Source organism: Mus musculus, chromosome 6, assembly GCF_000001635.26.
Source record: "Mus musculus strain C57BL/6J chromosome 6, GRCm38.p6 C57BL/6J".
NCBI lineage: Eukaryota > Metazoa > Chordata > Mammalia > Rodentia > Muridae > Mus > Mus musculus.
Genome location: NC_000072.6, coordinates 14,901,349 through 14,916,116, shown reverse-complemented (window position 1 = coordinate 14,916,116; position 14,768 = coordinate 14,901,349). Strand labels below are relative to the sequence as shown.

Genomic DNA, 14,768 nt, shown 5'->3' with positions numbered 1-14,768 from the left:
AGAAAAAGCACAGGGAAAGTGTAGACTTTCCTGGGAATACTCGATCTCAGAAATGACTCATGTGCCAAAAATAGTATAGAAACAATGCTCAGTGCTGTGTAGCATGTTCTGAATGGGTTGGAGGGACCACAGAAACATTTCTAAGGGCATCTCCCCATCTCTTTAGGTGTGGGAAAACACTAAGGAAGAGCTAAGCCTTCAATTTGGTGACAATGCCAATTATGGTCAGACAACAGACAAGAAACCTCTTGAATCCTGGATGGCTTTAAGATTTTAAACTAGAAAAGAAAAATATGGGATGGAATAAAATCTCAAGGTATAATTAAGAAAAAAATCAAAGGTCAAGAAGAATGCATGTCACTTTAAAGGCAATTGTGTAAAACCAAAGGATCAAAGTTTAATACACTTGTTAGAAAGCCCAAAAGGGTTATCACTGGACAACAGCTAATCATCTTAAAATTCAAAATGGAACACACAAGTATATAGGGGCAAAGCATTTTATTTTTAAGATTAAAAGATTACGGAAAATAAACATAAATGATCTCAATGTTATCCTCAACAAAATTCAGATCAGGTTATTAAGCAGTTGCTTTGTGAGTTGATAGATAGACAGACAGATGATAGATAGATAGATAGATAGATAGATAGATAGATAGATAGATAGATAACAATCTGGCATTGATTTGTCCAAAACACGCTGTGCTCAAACTTGTTTTTGATACTGCCGATGCTACTCAGTTAGTGGAGCAAGGAAATGCCTTAGCTGCAGAGTATCTGAACCAAGGAAAATATGGAGAAATTCTCTTATGGCCAACTTGGACTTAAGCCATTACTATTTGTTTAACTTTGAAATTGTTCTCAACATCTGGGATAAGAGGCTTTCTCCCATGGACCTCTCCTATTTCTGCAGATTTTGCAAGCAGGAGCTCTTACCACTTTCAACCAGCATTAACTGCTCATGGCTCTTTAGAAAAGAGTCTCAGAGTATAGAGAAGGTGACATGTAGAACATTGGACAGGCTCTCTTCTCATCACATGTGAAGGTTAACTTTCCTAAATGGAAGGTTTCTCTCTGTGAAGAATCTCCCCAAGTGTGTCACACTAGTAAAGTCACAGGCTCCGTTCTTGGGCACTTTCTGCCCGTTTTTTTAAAAACCTAATTAAATAAAATATAAAATAAATTAATAAAGGTTATTGGTGGCACAATTGCTGACAGAAAAAAAAAATAATCAGAAGTCCTTTAAACAGTTGACAACTGACAGCAGGTAAAAGTGGGTTAAAGAGTTATACATTTCCCCAATGTGCAAATCGTTTGTAAAAACTAATTCTTCACATCCTATGCTAACTAAAGTTCATATAAAATAAATGACAGGAGCGTTAACAAAAGAAATGTTTGCTAACAAATGTTGGTCAGAGCCCACATACACTGTACTGTTCACACATGAATACATGTTAACAAGAAGCTTCAGTAAATATGATTTTGTTAAAATACGCATTACTGTGGCACATAGAGAATACTAAAGAAAACTAACTTTACTAGGCCAACAGAGAAAGAAAAATATTGAAAAATATAACTCCAGTTATACAGAAGGTGGTCAGTTTGAAATATGCTTTGCAAATAGAAGGTGCAAAGGTAAAGTGGAGACTAATTGACTCCAACCGACTCCATCCAAGGTAAGGAAGAACGGTGCAGGAATTAAAGCACCATGCACATGAGGACAATGTGACAGTAAATCTTTTTTTACTGAAATGCTTGGAAGCCACTCTCTAAGTCTAAATAAGATAATTTTGACAGAAGCAAACACATGGGACAAGTCTCCACTCTGTCCCTGTCCATTCCAATTTTGGTTCCCTGGTACATTTCCATTTCAACATACCCCCCTCAAAATCACTTTTTTTTTTTTACTTAAAAGTGGCTCTGGGCATTGTCCCTTTGAATACATATCACCAGACATAGACAAAGAGACAGACACTTTCAGATAACAGTTTCCAAGCTACATTTCTATTAGGCTTGGAATGGGATTAGATAATTAATTTAATTTTATTATTTCAAAGATCTCTTTCTACTCGAGGATTGCTGTGTTCTGTCTGATTACTAAAATTTCTATGAGTGTCTATGTGGTTGAAATAAAATGCATCCATGATTAAGAGATAAATAAACAATTGAATATTGTTAAATAGGTGATAATGAGCCTCTTTCTTTTGGAAGAAATAATTACATGAGTAGACCTCATCTATTTCAATCAAACAGAAGATGCCAAGGGCTGAAAAGGCATAAAAATAAACACCTATGAGAACAAGAAGATTTTTTTAAAAGTGAGAACAAGAGGGGAAGCTGGTGATAGAGCTAGGGTTGGAAAGAGCTTAGGCAAAGCCTGAAGGTTAATCATAGATGTTATCAGTTAAACAGGAAAGAGCTTTGTGTTCATAGCCAAGGAGAAACATACATAGGTTAGGCTATATATGTATATGTATGTATAGACAGAGATAGATAGATAGATAGATAGATAGATAGATAGATAGATAGATAGATAAAAACTAAGAAAAATCCAAAATCTAAGTAATTATAAAGGGAAAACAAAAAATCAATTTTGGCAATCTCAAGAATGATATAACTACACAGTTTTACCTCAGAAACCCTTAGCTAAGCAAAAAGCTTTGATTCCAAAAGTTACATTTCTGAACAAGTAAAGAAAATTTCACAGGATTTGAAAACAGATTGGTGGTCATCAGGGATGAGGAATCAAGAATCAGGAAGGAAGACTAAAAGCTACATGGAAGAAATGGGGTGAGGGCAATGAAGCCAGTCTGTACTTCAACTGTGATGGCAAAATGATACAGTTCTGAACTCATTAAAATGTAGAGTCACTCTAAAAATGGAAAGAAGTTTGCCATTCACACAAAAAGATATATTTCACTAAGAGTGGAGAAGGCAAAGGAGCTTGAAACATGATGAAAGATTAATTTAACATTCAACAATTACATGGATCATCATTAACACAACATATTAAAGGTGATGACTTTCTGAAAAGAACATGAGGCTCTGAAATATGCAAACAAATATTTTACCTTAAAGTGGAATTTCAAATGTGCAATAAATTTTCTTTTTGTATATAATCAAATACCTTTGCACTTTCATGACTTGTAATATGTAAAAGTAGAATTCTTTTCAACCACACTCAAGTTTTAAAACACCTTTCTATAAGAAATGTAAATATTGTGATAATAAATTAACATTACTTTCATTATCCATGAGATCTTTACATTTGCTGTCAAATGTTCGTATGCATATACTCAAAATAGGGGCTTGAGAGATGGCCCGACAGTTAAGAGCATAGGTGTTTCGTCTAGAGGACCCAGGTTCAGTTCCTAGCTTTCACAGCTGTCTGGTGCAGAGGATGCGATATCTTGTTCTGGGCTTTGACAGTAGCAGGCACATGGGTCAGGCACAAACATCCATGTAGGCCAAAATACCCATATACTTAATTTAAAAAAAAATAAGCTAGGCATGCTCTAAGTCCTTAGAGCAAAATATTTCCAAAATGCAAACAAAACTTAACACTGGCAGTGCTGTGTATTATCACATGAATTATTGCATACTCATGTTTAAAATTAAGAATTGTTTTAGCTAATGAAGTTTTTTTTTTTCAGATCAAATTTGCACGGGTATTAAAGAGAACAGATGATGTGAAATCTAATGCCACTTAGACCTGAAAAAAATGAATTACCTCTTACCTATTTGTAGAATAGCCTAAGAAATATACATGTAGTACTGCAATGGCGTAATGTTATTGACTATAACAGCTGGCTGCAATGGAAGTAATAAATGTATAAGCTGATTTATTGCGCCAATTTGTGTACTGTGAATGTACCCATGCAAGACCCTGCCACGGCACGTGTGTGTGGACAGCCGAGGACGACTTCCACCCATGCACACTCTCTCCTCCCTTCTAGTCATTTTAGATACATTTATTTAATGAATAGGAGTGTTTTGCTGCGGGATGTGTATGGGAACCCTGTGCATGTCTGCTGTCTGCTGAGGCAAGAGAGTATCAGATCCCCTGGGACTGGAGTTACAGACACTTGTGGGTCACCACATGGATGGTAGAGATCAAATTTAGGTCCTCTAGGAGGACCAGCAATAAACACTTAAGCAAAACAAAATCCAACTGCATAACTCCAAACCTGTCAGTATCTGACATCTAGGACTCATGATCTTCTGGGTTCCCAAGAAAACTGGGCAGCTCCAGTTTTCTGGTTTTTAGATTGTACACACACACACACACACACACACACACACACACACACACACCTTGTCTGGTATGCTCAAGTAACCATAATTCCAAACTTACTGCAGACCTTGATAGTCATCCCAATCCTGGAATTACCAAGAACTAAGCAGTCTACACTGAAATTGAGCCTATATTCCACTTGTGGTCCTTACTGCCCTTCCAAGTGCCAAGTCCTAGTTGTATCTAACCCCTCTACTAATTAAAAGCCAGTACCACGCAGAAGACTCTTAAACCTTGTCAAGTTCACTTTCTGGCTTTAGATACAGCCTTGGGCCTCTCTAGACCACTGTTACTGTGTGTTAACCCAGGGAGAAAGTTCATCCCAGGAGATTTTGCCTCAATGATACTGGTGCTTATTAATCAAAGTTAAATCTTTAGCACTACCCAGCTAGTATCTATGTTCACAGAGGAACACAAACTTCATTTTCATCAGTCCTTAATAGAAATTATGACTCAGACAGCCCTAAAATTTTATTTGTTTTCTTTTGCTGTGATAATACCATAGAGGAGAGGAAAAGGTTTATCTGGGTTACAGGTCACAGTACGTCATCAAGGAAAACAGAACCCGGAGGCAGGAACTGACAGAAAGACTGTGGAAATGCTGTTTACTGGATTGATTTTCTACTTCACGCAGATAATTTTCTCATACAGTCTGGGACCTCATGTCCAGACATGGAACACCCCACCATAAGCTTGGCCCTACTACATCAGTTATATTTCTAAAGAAGATGTCCTACAGATATGTCCACAGGTTAAATGCGGAAGCAATGACAAAATGAAGTCTCTTCTCAGATATATTTAGGTTTGTGTGGCCCTAAATGATAGTGGAGGTCAGAAGACAACTTAGGATTTTACTGGGTGAATCCTTGGGAATCAAACACGTGCCACCGGGCTTAGACAAAAGCATCATTACTCCTGAGAAATCTAACCAGCATGTCTACTTTTAAATTATTTTTAAGGCAAATTTATCAAATGCATTCCCAACTATTTCAGTATCAACAGCTAAATATACGACTCAACAGAGGACCAGGGCAAAATTGTGAGTAAATTAACGTAGAATGTGAGTTTCCAACTTTCAGAGAAGAGATTGTCAGGTGGTTGAGTGTGTTTCTTGATCTTAGTGTGTTACCTCCATATTCATTATCCTGTCCTTTGTTTTAGGATCCTGGCTAGAGATGAGACTTCATTTTCCATCTGGGAAAAAGAGTGCTCTAAAGACAGCTTATGGACAAAACAACTTGGAAAAAAATAGCCTTCCATTTTAATTCAATAATTATGCTTCCTGCTATACAACAGAAGAAAAGCAATGTTGGTGATTTTTGTTGGCATTGTTTCTATTTTAGAATCCATCTCTTTCTTCTTTCATTCTTATGTGTAGATTTATGTGGTAGTAAGTAGAGAATATTTTGTAGCTTCAAACTTGATTCCATATGTTCCTTAAGATACTTTAGTTGGGAGTAATCTTAAAGCTAATCCTGGAGGAAGTATCATTTAAAAATCTCACAACAATAATAGATATAGTTAGCTCTCAAACAGAAATGCAGGTCTCTGGGGATCTGCATAGTAAGGCAAACTGGCTACTTTTATTATCTGGGATAGCAATTAAGCTATTTTCAAAATTTCATCTCACTCTGTTATGCAAAATTTTCATCAGAAAATCCTTGAATGCAATGTTTATTGGTTCCAATGAAGACAGAGTATATTGACAAAGAAAATAATCAGAGAGAGCCGTGGAACGCACTGAGTATCCAAGGGGCAGCACTGAAGAAGTTCTGCAGGGCTTTGTATTTATAAGAAAGTATCTGTGTGGCACTACATGGACAGTTGCATCTCTTATTTATGTTTCAGTAGCCTCAGGCAATTTCAACAAACCATGTGAGGTTTTAAGTTTAGACATGGACTTTTCACCAAAGCATAAATCTTCAATTTGTCCTGTTTAGGGCAGAAAGGTGCATGTATATATGAATGAACGGATAGAGTTAGCTAGTTGTATATGTATGTATATATGTATGTATGTATGTATGTATGTATGTATGTATGTATGAATAGATGGATGGATAAATGGATGGGCAGAGAGAGGAATTTATAAATGTATGATGTTTCTCATTACAAAGATGCAATTTTATATATGAATATAATCTTAATTTTTCTCTATATATCAGCAACAAGTCCCAGAAACACCTGAATTACCCATACTTTATTGACAACATATCCATTAGAAACATGTATACATATTGCTGGTACTATTCCTGCTAAGATATAAGGCAAAATTTGCCAGTTTAACTTGTGTTTAAAATTTTTATGTGAAATACCCACCTATTGGGAGTTTGTTGTCTTAAACACAAATATTCACTCACAATTTTCAAAAGTAAAATGTAATATTGTTTCTAAAGACTAAAAATAAGGGAAAGAGAGGCAGGAGAATTGCTGTAAGTTCAAGGCCAGCCTGGTCTACATAGTAGTTCCAGGCCACTGGGGCTAAATCTGGGCTACAGGAAACTAGTCATCATATGTACCCACCTGAGACAAGAGCCATGATTTTGCCAATATAATAGTAAACAGTTTTTCTAATATGATAAGACACTCAAATGTTATAGGATGAAAAATTAAGATAAAAATATTACAAAGGCAGTTAGAAGTAATGTCTTGAGGTACTTATGATCTACTCATTCTTTTTGTTTGTTTGTTTTATGATTTTTGTTTTTTCAAGACAGCGTTTCTCTGTGTAGTCCTGGCTATCCTAGAACTCACTCTGTAGACCAGGCTGGCCTCAAACTCAGAAATCTGCCTGCCTCTGCCTCCTGAATGCTGGGATTAAAGGCGTGCGCCACCATGCCCGGAGATCTACTCATTCTTATATTTCTGGTTGTGAGTCTAGCCTTTAAGGGCTGAGCCATCTCTCCATTGTGAACTATTGTTCTTAATTTAATATTGGTTTATGGAGTTCCTAGCCAATGCAATGCACTATTCTAAGCAGTATACGGAAAAAAATCTCCATATCTATAGAATATGCATTATACTGGGTGTCTGTCATCATGAAATATAAATCACACTGGAGTACATTATCATGGAAAATATACCACAATGGATGTACATCTTTATGAAGAAAACTGTACTGGATATATATCATAGCGGAAAATACACCACCAGATTTATATCATCATTGAATATACACCATGTTAAATTTTTACCATAACAGAAAATGTAACACACTGGATGCACATCATCATCAAAGATATGGCACACTGAATATATATCATCATGCAAATCACAAAACACTAGATATAGTTTATATGTACATGCAGTTCACTCCATTAAATTCTGGATGTATACTATCATGGAAAATACAACACGCTGAAGGTATTTCATCACAAAGTGAACATTATAGTGGAGAAATATTTTTATAAATTCCAGTGGACTATGGGGCTATGAATAAAAATAATATGCAGTACCATTAATAAAGTGCAGCCAGTGGGCATGCACACTTCAGGAAGGACAGTCAGAATATTTACAAAGGAAGAAATGCATCAGAGCAGGGAGCTGGGGTTGGCAGAGGCACCCTAGTGCACAGCATTCCAAATGGAGAACTTGGAGAAACACACCTAGGTGAAAAGCAGCCCACTTTCTTTTGAGCAGTATTAAGAAGGCCAGAGTTCCCTATTACAGAGTACACTGTTACAGGAAAAACAGCAGGACCTTATGTGAGGTCTTTGTCTTTCATCCCTAGAGGCTGAGAGGCCTAAGGAGATGGTAAAAGATGAATAGGAGAGTAACTTAGCAGGGCCTAATATTAAAGAAGTACTGCCCCCATGCAGAATGGTGTGTGGAGATGCAAAACGAACGGCTGTAGTAGTTAAGGGTTCATCTGACCATTTCCAGAGCTTTGGTTTAGCACACTTGTAAGTGAAGATCAATTCAACTGCCATTTCATGAACCTAAAGGCAGGCTCCAAGTTGGGGGTGGGGTGGGGAGGATTTGAAAGTTAACACAGGCATATAGAGGAAAGCAAAGTGTCTCCTAAAGTAACTGAAGAATAGCTTTTAGAGATGGTATGTCTCATTTTTAAATATGAGCTTCAATATGTTAAGTTATATGAAAAGTGTATGGTGAGTTTCTCCTAACTGTCAGGAAGGGAGAAACTTTACTTTTTCTACATGTGCCCCCCACTCACCTGTTCCATTCCTTCTGAATTTCAGGTTAAGAAGCAAGTTTACTTTTTCCTTAATGTTTAGAAAAAGTTACAAAATCATTGCTGTCATGGAAAATAAATACTAAAATGGTATAGAGGCTTTCACAAAAAATACCATCCAGTAAACACAGACATTGAGATCAAAAGCAAAACAAACAAACAAACAAAAAACAAAGAAAAAAACCCATAAATGAATACCAAACAAACAAACAAAACCTTTAAAGTTCTTTCTACTTGGACCTTTCGTTTGAGGAATTCAAAGTTCCTTAACCTTCTTTTTTTTTCCTTTTTTTTTTTTCAAAAACTAGGACATTCTAATGCTACAACCTTTTAGACATGCTAGAAGAATCTTTAAAAGGAACTGTTAAAAACTTAAATAAATTTTGAGACAACATTATCTTCCACAAAGTATATTTTAAGTCCTCCAAGACAGAAATTGAAGAAAATTGGAGAACATTAATAAACTAAAAATGCTGAGAGCTTGAAAGCCCCTTGGGATTTCATTTGCTTCACAGCGATGTGCTTTTTCAACATTAAATCTTATTCGCTCTTGCTAATGAAAATAATTTGCCAGAGCAGAAAGGGATGAAGATGTCAGTTGACACATCTATCAATATAAAGGGGAAGGATGCTGTGGGTCTCCTTGGTGAATCACAGGAAGGAGAGAGCAGAGCAGAACTGATTAGAAAGTTGAATTCAGGAATGCATCCTTCACAAATCATGGGAATCAAAAGGTTAACCAAGGCCAGCATAGGTGGCTGATGAGAAAAATGCTTTCAAAAGAAAATTGTAGACAGATTGATATGGGTTGAAATGAATGTAGACTTCCAGTTGTAGGCGGTCAGTTGGGACAGTGTACAAATACACACCGAGTAAAGGAAAACAAACAAAGTTCAATACTTCAAAATGAAGTGAAAGAGTAAATCGCTGGCTGTAAGTCACTTCTTTATAACATGGTTCCAGAAACGGAACCAGGACTATGCCAGTGTTCTCTGTTGCAGAAGCACAGATTAAATAGCCATTGGCTTCTAGGCATATATCAGTGTGCATGACCATGAAGGCCAGACCACTTTAACTACAAAATAAGACACTTTACTAAAATTATTCAAATGAAGAATAAAGCTACTCTCTACTGTAGAGACAACAAACTACCAAAATATTGCTTTTAAAATATAGCTTTAACAAACACAACGAAGGGAATCAGATCACCACAAGCATGGCTGGTTTTGTTTGTTGTTTGTTTATTATTACTGTCATCACAGCGGCACATGGAAACCTTCCCTAGCATGTCTCTCCTCACTCCCGGCTTCTTAGTCATGCTATTCCTTATATTTCACAATAAATAGTTAATTTGGGGGGGGGGGCGTAGAAGATGAATGAAGACATGGAGCATATGAAGGAATAAATATAAAAATAAGTCAGAGATAACAAAACAGGGAAATATGCAAGTGACAAAAAAACATTTATTTTATCAAGCAACACTAGATACAAGGGGAGAACCACAGACAACATGGGTATTGATAGACTTCGGCAATAATGAATTTTCAATGCTAGGTTGTAAAAGAGAACTAAGCAGGTTTTTAGACAGCCCTCCCAGCAATGCTTAATTAAGATGGAAGATAAAACAAACAAAAGTGGTCATGGGGCCCACTTTGAAGTTCTGATAAACACAGCAGCTGGAAGTTCAGAACAAACCCATAAGAAAGCAGTAAAAGAGGACCTGATAAACCTCGCGCAGAAATCTATAGATATCAGACAAAACTTCAAAAGTAAATTATTTTCCTTGACAAAGATTATAGACATGACATAACTTTAGTCTAAGTATATCCAAGAGATAAACAATTGGACCTAAAAAATGTTTTATTTCTTCTAAACACAGCCTGGAGAATCTGGGTCAGCTTTAAATTGTCTGTGAACCTTGAACATTGGACATGTGTGTCTTTTAAATTCTAACCATGTAAGTTTTTACAGAAGCCCTTAAAATATGAATAGTAATTTTTCAGGTTTGGATTTGTTCAGGCTTTAGGAATCTTATAAATGAGGGGCCATATGAGGTTGCTTTCAAATTCCTACACCAATATTATAATTTCATTGACTTTCATTTGGGACACTGCTTAGAAGTTCTCGGTGCCCATACAGACAAGTACAAATAATTTTCACAAAGACCATAAAATAGTTTAAGGGTGCCAAAATATTAACAACTGGAAAGTATTATGATGTCTGAATTAAACAATATTTATTTAGATTTTACTTCTATTATTATAATGAATTAGCCATGAAAACTTATTCATGACCTCAGGCCTAAAGTCCTATTTTCCTCTTTATAGTCAGGACCATTTCCTTTATATCATTTAGAAAAGTGGACATTACATGTCTGTTTACTTTATTCAACTTTCTGTAAATATAACTAATAGCCAATTCAAAGTGAGGTTGTCAACATTGAAAGAGACAAGTGTGTTGAACAGAGCTGACTGTAACTACTAAAAGATAACAAATATTATCCTCTTTATGTAATTAAGTTCCGTATACTTCCCATCCTCTTCTGCAATCAAAATACCTGGGAAATTTGTTTATCTCAGTTCTTTAGATTGTTATATTCTCTAAGAATGTGAATCAAACCAGCTGGTTATTTTTCCATGTGTAAATATGCCTTCCACAACATAAAACCTCATAACCATCCAGGAAGATTTGTTTTGTTTGTTTGAAACTTAAAGAGAATGTAACCTCTGGTTATCAAATTGTGTGTGCCTATCCCAACGCTTGTCTGTTCACCTCTTTACTTTCCTCACATGATGAGCTCCTTCGTATTTAAGATTCCTAGAAAATTACAGGGTTTTTTCAAAGTCAATCACCGCACTGTCCTAAGTACAAAGAAAGGAAACTCCAGTGTTGGAGTCTCCAGTACATCCATCTCCCACATAAGCTAAGAGTCCTTTCACACAAAAATTCTGTAACAGTATCCAAAAACATAAGGCTTTGTTGAAAGACTGATAAACTGTATATAGTTATTATATCCTTGCACAATTTCCTTTTAATTACTTGATTTGTTGCAATAGACAAAGGCTACATTTTAACCATCTATGTATAAAATGAATTTGTTGTATTCATATTTAAACTGAATGTCAAAAATCATTCTGTAATACATTCTACTTTTGGATATCTGAAAATGAACTTCAGGTCTATCTATCCTTTTCGACTGTGTGTCTTCAGCCACTAACCCAGACAGAGCTACCTTCAGGCTTCTCTTCTCCTTAAAAGCCAGCAACTTGATTACAGTTAAGAATTCTTTCACTTAATTTTGGGTAACAATTATGCCCAGGACTGTTTTAAGGAAGTGTTGAGCTGAACAAACTTCTGAACCTGATTAACTGAAGGAATAGAGGGATGGAATGAGGGATGCAAGAAAGAAAGGAAGGAGGAAAAAGAAGTAAAACTCTAATGCAGACATAAAATATTATGGCCCCAACGATCCCAGTGCCTATAACTATATTCACTCTATTAATGGAGATACAAATAAATCAAAACTGTAAATTGTGTTTAACAGCATTAAACAAACACTACATTTAAAAATTCCAGCACACTGAGAATATCCTTAGTCATAATTCATAGTGACAGAAAAGATAAACAGGGCTCTTCACAGCATTAAACATTGCCCGAGGTATGTCACACTGCGACTTTGGGATGCAGCTATCTGAAAGCCCATCTCCCCTTCAGTTTCTACCTCAAATGCAGGCACTGGTTTCTCAGTCTTCTCTCCACTGCTGCCTAAGCCAAACTCTTGGGAGCTAGGACACCATGCAAAGATGTGCCTTCCAGTCAAACTTGTTTTCCAAAGTAAATCTCTGCAAATACTTCCAGTTGGAAAATGTCCAGTTCTGCTACTTGACACCAGGGAATCACCTCCTCCCTTGGGGCTTACCTGCAACTAAGTAAGTCTACTTCCATGTTCCTCGTGGGTATGTTGGGAGTATTTTAAGGGCTTCTTGAATCTGTGACTGCAAAGATGCATACCTCATACAGTACCGGGAGTCTTTCACACACTTAATTCCTCCCCTAAGCCCCTGAGTAGAACTCACCCAGGCTACTTCATGCACCTCACATCCCAAGACCTGTCCACCTGGAAGCAAGGAGCAGTCTAGGAATGAGCCCAGAGATCAAGGAGCTGAGTGGATTTCAACATGTGGTGAGAAGAAAGGTGGGGGAGGGATTCAAATCTTGCAGCTAGCAGCTGTCCACTTAGTGGTTTAAATCTGTTGGTTAAAGAGCTGAATAAACAAATACACAGATGGGTCTAGTTCCCTTGGGGGGAATCCCGATTGTGAGGACCGCCCCCCCCCCCCAAGTCCTGGACAGTTTGGCCTCTGGACTCTACCCTGCGCAAAATGCAAATGCAAAATGATTTCACTTTCAAAGGACCGAAAGCCTTCACACATCTGTGTCTTGAATGTTTTTTCTAATAATAAAAGCATGGCCCTTTGCTTTCCAGGTCCCGGGACACTTACCTATGAGTTTTTAGGGACTAAAGTTAGGAAGGCAACTTTTTTTCCTGTCCAAGCACTAGTTGGGTGCGGGCCCTCGTTAAGATGGAGATTCAGGGCACTTCTGGCCTGAGGGTAGGGAGAGGTGCACCTACAGTGCCTGTGATCACCTGGAGAGTCTAGCCAGCACCTACAGTCACAAATGCCTCTCCAAGAGCATGTAGTGGAGGCTGGAGTTGATCTTCCCTCACTCGCAGCACTGATCCCAGCCACTTAAGACTCATGGGTTTGAAAGAAAGAAAGAAAGAAAGAAAGAAAGAAAGAAAGAAAGAAAGAAAGAAAGAGAGAGAGAGATAAGAAAAAAGGAAGGAAGAGAGGAAGGAAGGAAGGAAGAAAGGAGAGAAGGAAGGAAGAAAAAAGGAAGGAAGGAAGGAAGGAAGGAAGGAAGGAAGGAGAGAAGGAAGGAAGGAGAAAGAAAAAAAAAGGCTAGGGAGAAACCCTTTCTCACCAAGGTGTCTGTGCCCCTCCCACATGCCCTCTCCCAGGGGCTGCAAGCTGTGACACCCACACACAGAACAAGGAGCACTTCCCAAAGTGGAAGGAAAGTAAAACCAGGACGGATCCATTGGGAAGCCGCAGGCCTTGCTGGCTAGCAGACAAGTGGAAGAGAGTGATCAGGAGTGGCCCGAGAAATGCATGGTTATCTCAGGAGTCACTAGGGGCCAGGAGTTTCTTAACTAGAGAGAAAAGAAGTGTCCCCTTGATGCCTCTCTGGTTCCTGGATAAGTACTTCTGAGATGAAAGCAGAAGTGCTGAAGACCCAAGAAACGCGCACTTGCCCGCTTTAGTAAATAAAGGTCAGCAGTCTCATCAATAAAGTGTGCGCTTCTAACCACCACATGTTTCTACTGCTGTCTCTCTTCCCTAGAGGGAGTGGGAGGGAAGAGGGAAAGACAACAAACATTTTTTTATAAGAGTAAACAAACGCATCTGGTGTTTCGACACATTTCTTCCTCCAGCATCTCTGGACGATACAACAATCTGCATATTCAAAACGAAAATAAATAAATAAATGAATAAATAAATAAATAATTCATCCCGGAGCCCACAGAGAAATCTCATTTTCCTGCACACCCCTTTCCCCATCACACAGCAAAATGCAAAGAAACAACAAGTGGCGATGTTGGGTCTCGACGCAAATGCGACCCCTGCCCTATGTGGAAATCTGACACATGTCACCCTGGCCCCGCAGCGCGGAGCAGCAGGCTCTGGGGCGAAACTTTGCTGCGCGACCGGATCAGCGTGGAGCAAAGTCGCAGTCTGGCCGCGCGTGGCTGTGCTTGGGACAGGGTGGGGTGCGGAGTGCAGAGCGTCTGAGTGAGGGCGAAGAAACTTACCGCGATCGGGGACCCCGAGGGCAGCGTCCCAGGAGGTGGCACCCGCTGTGCACCCAGGCAGAAGCCCCGGAACAACACACCCACGCTCGAGTCCCGGCAGCCGCGGCCGCGAGTTCGGGGACACCAGGGGAGGGGGGACCCGAGGAAGCTGCGGCGGGAAGTCGCGGCCGCGGCATAAATGCCCTGGGCGGGCACTGACGGATGAACTGCTGGTGGCGCCGGGCTCCGGCCGGGACGAAGCTGCGGCCGGGGAGCTGCACGCGCCGGCGTGTCTCGCGCTTTCTCGGAGGCTCGCGCTGTCTCGCGCTGGCAGCTCCCCCCACAACCCGGATCTCTGTATGTATGTGTGTGTTGGTGTGTGTGTGTGTCTGTGTGTATGTGTGTGCGCGCGCGCTTGTATGTGTGTGTGTGTG

The 14,768-nt window shown here is 38.8% G+C and overlaps 1 protein-coding gene across 2 annotated transcripts in view; it reads right to left on the bottom strand.

The window, feature by feature from the left end:
* Nucleotides 1-14,768, bottom strand: part of Foxp2 (forkhead box P2) — a 540,629-nt gene extending 525,861 nt beyond the window's left edge. The window contains exon 1 of one of the 2 annotated variants that reach the window (NM_053242.4): nucleotides 14,356-14,768. The gene's annotated coding sequence lies outside the window, so the exon portion shown is untranslated. The remainder of the gene's footprint in view (nucleotides 1-14,355) is intronic. The other variant, XM_017321341.1, reaches the window with a different exon arrangement.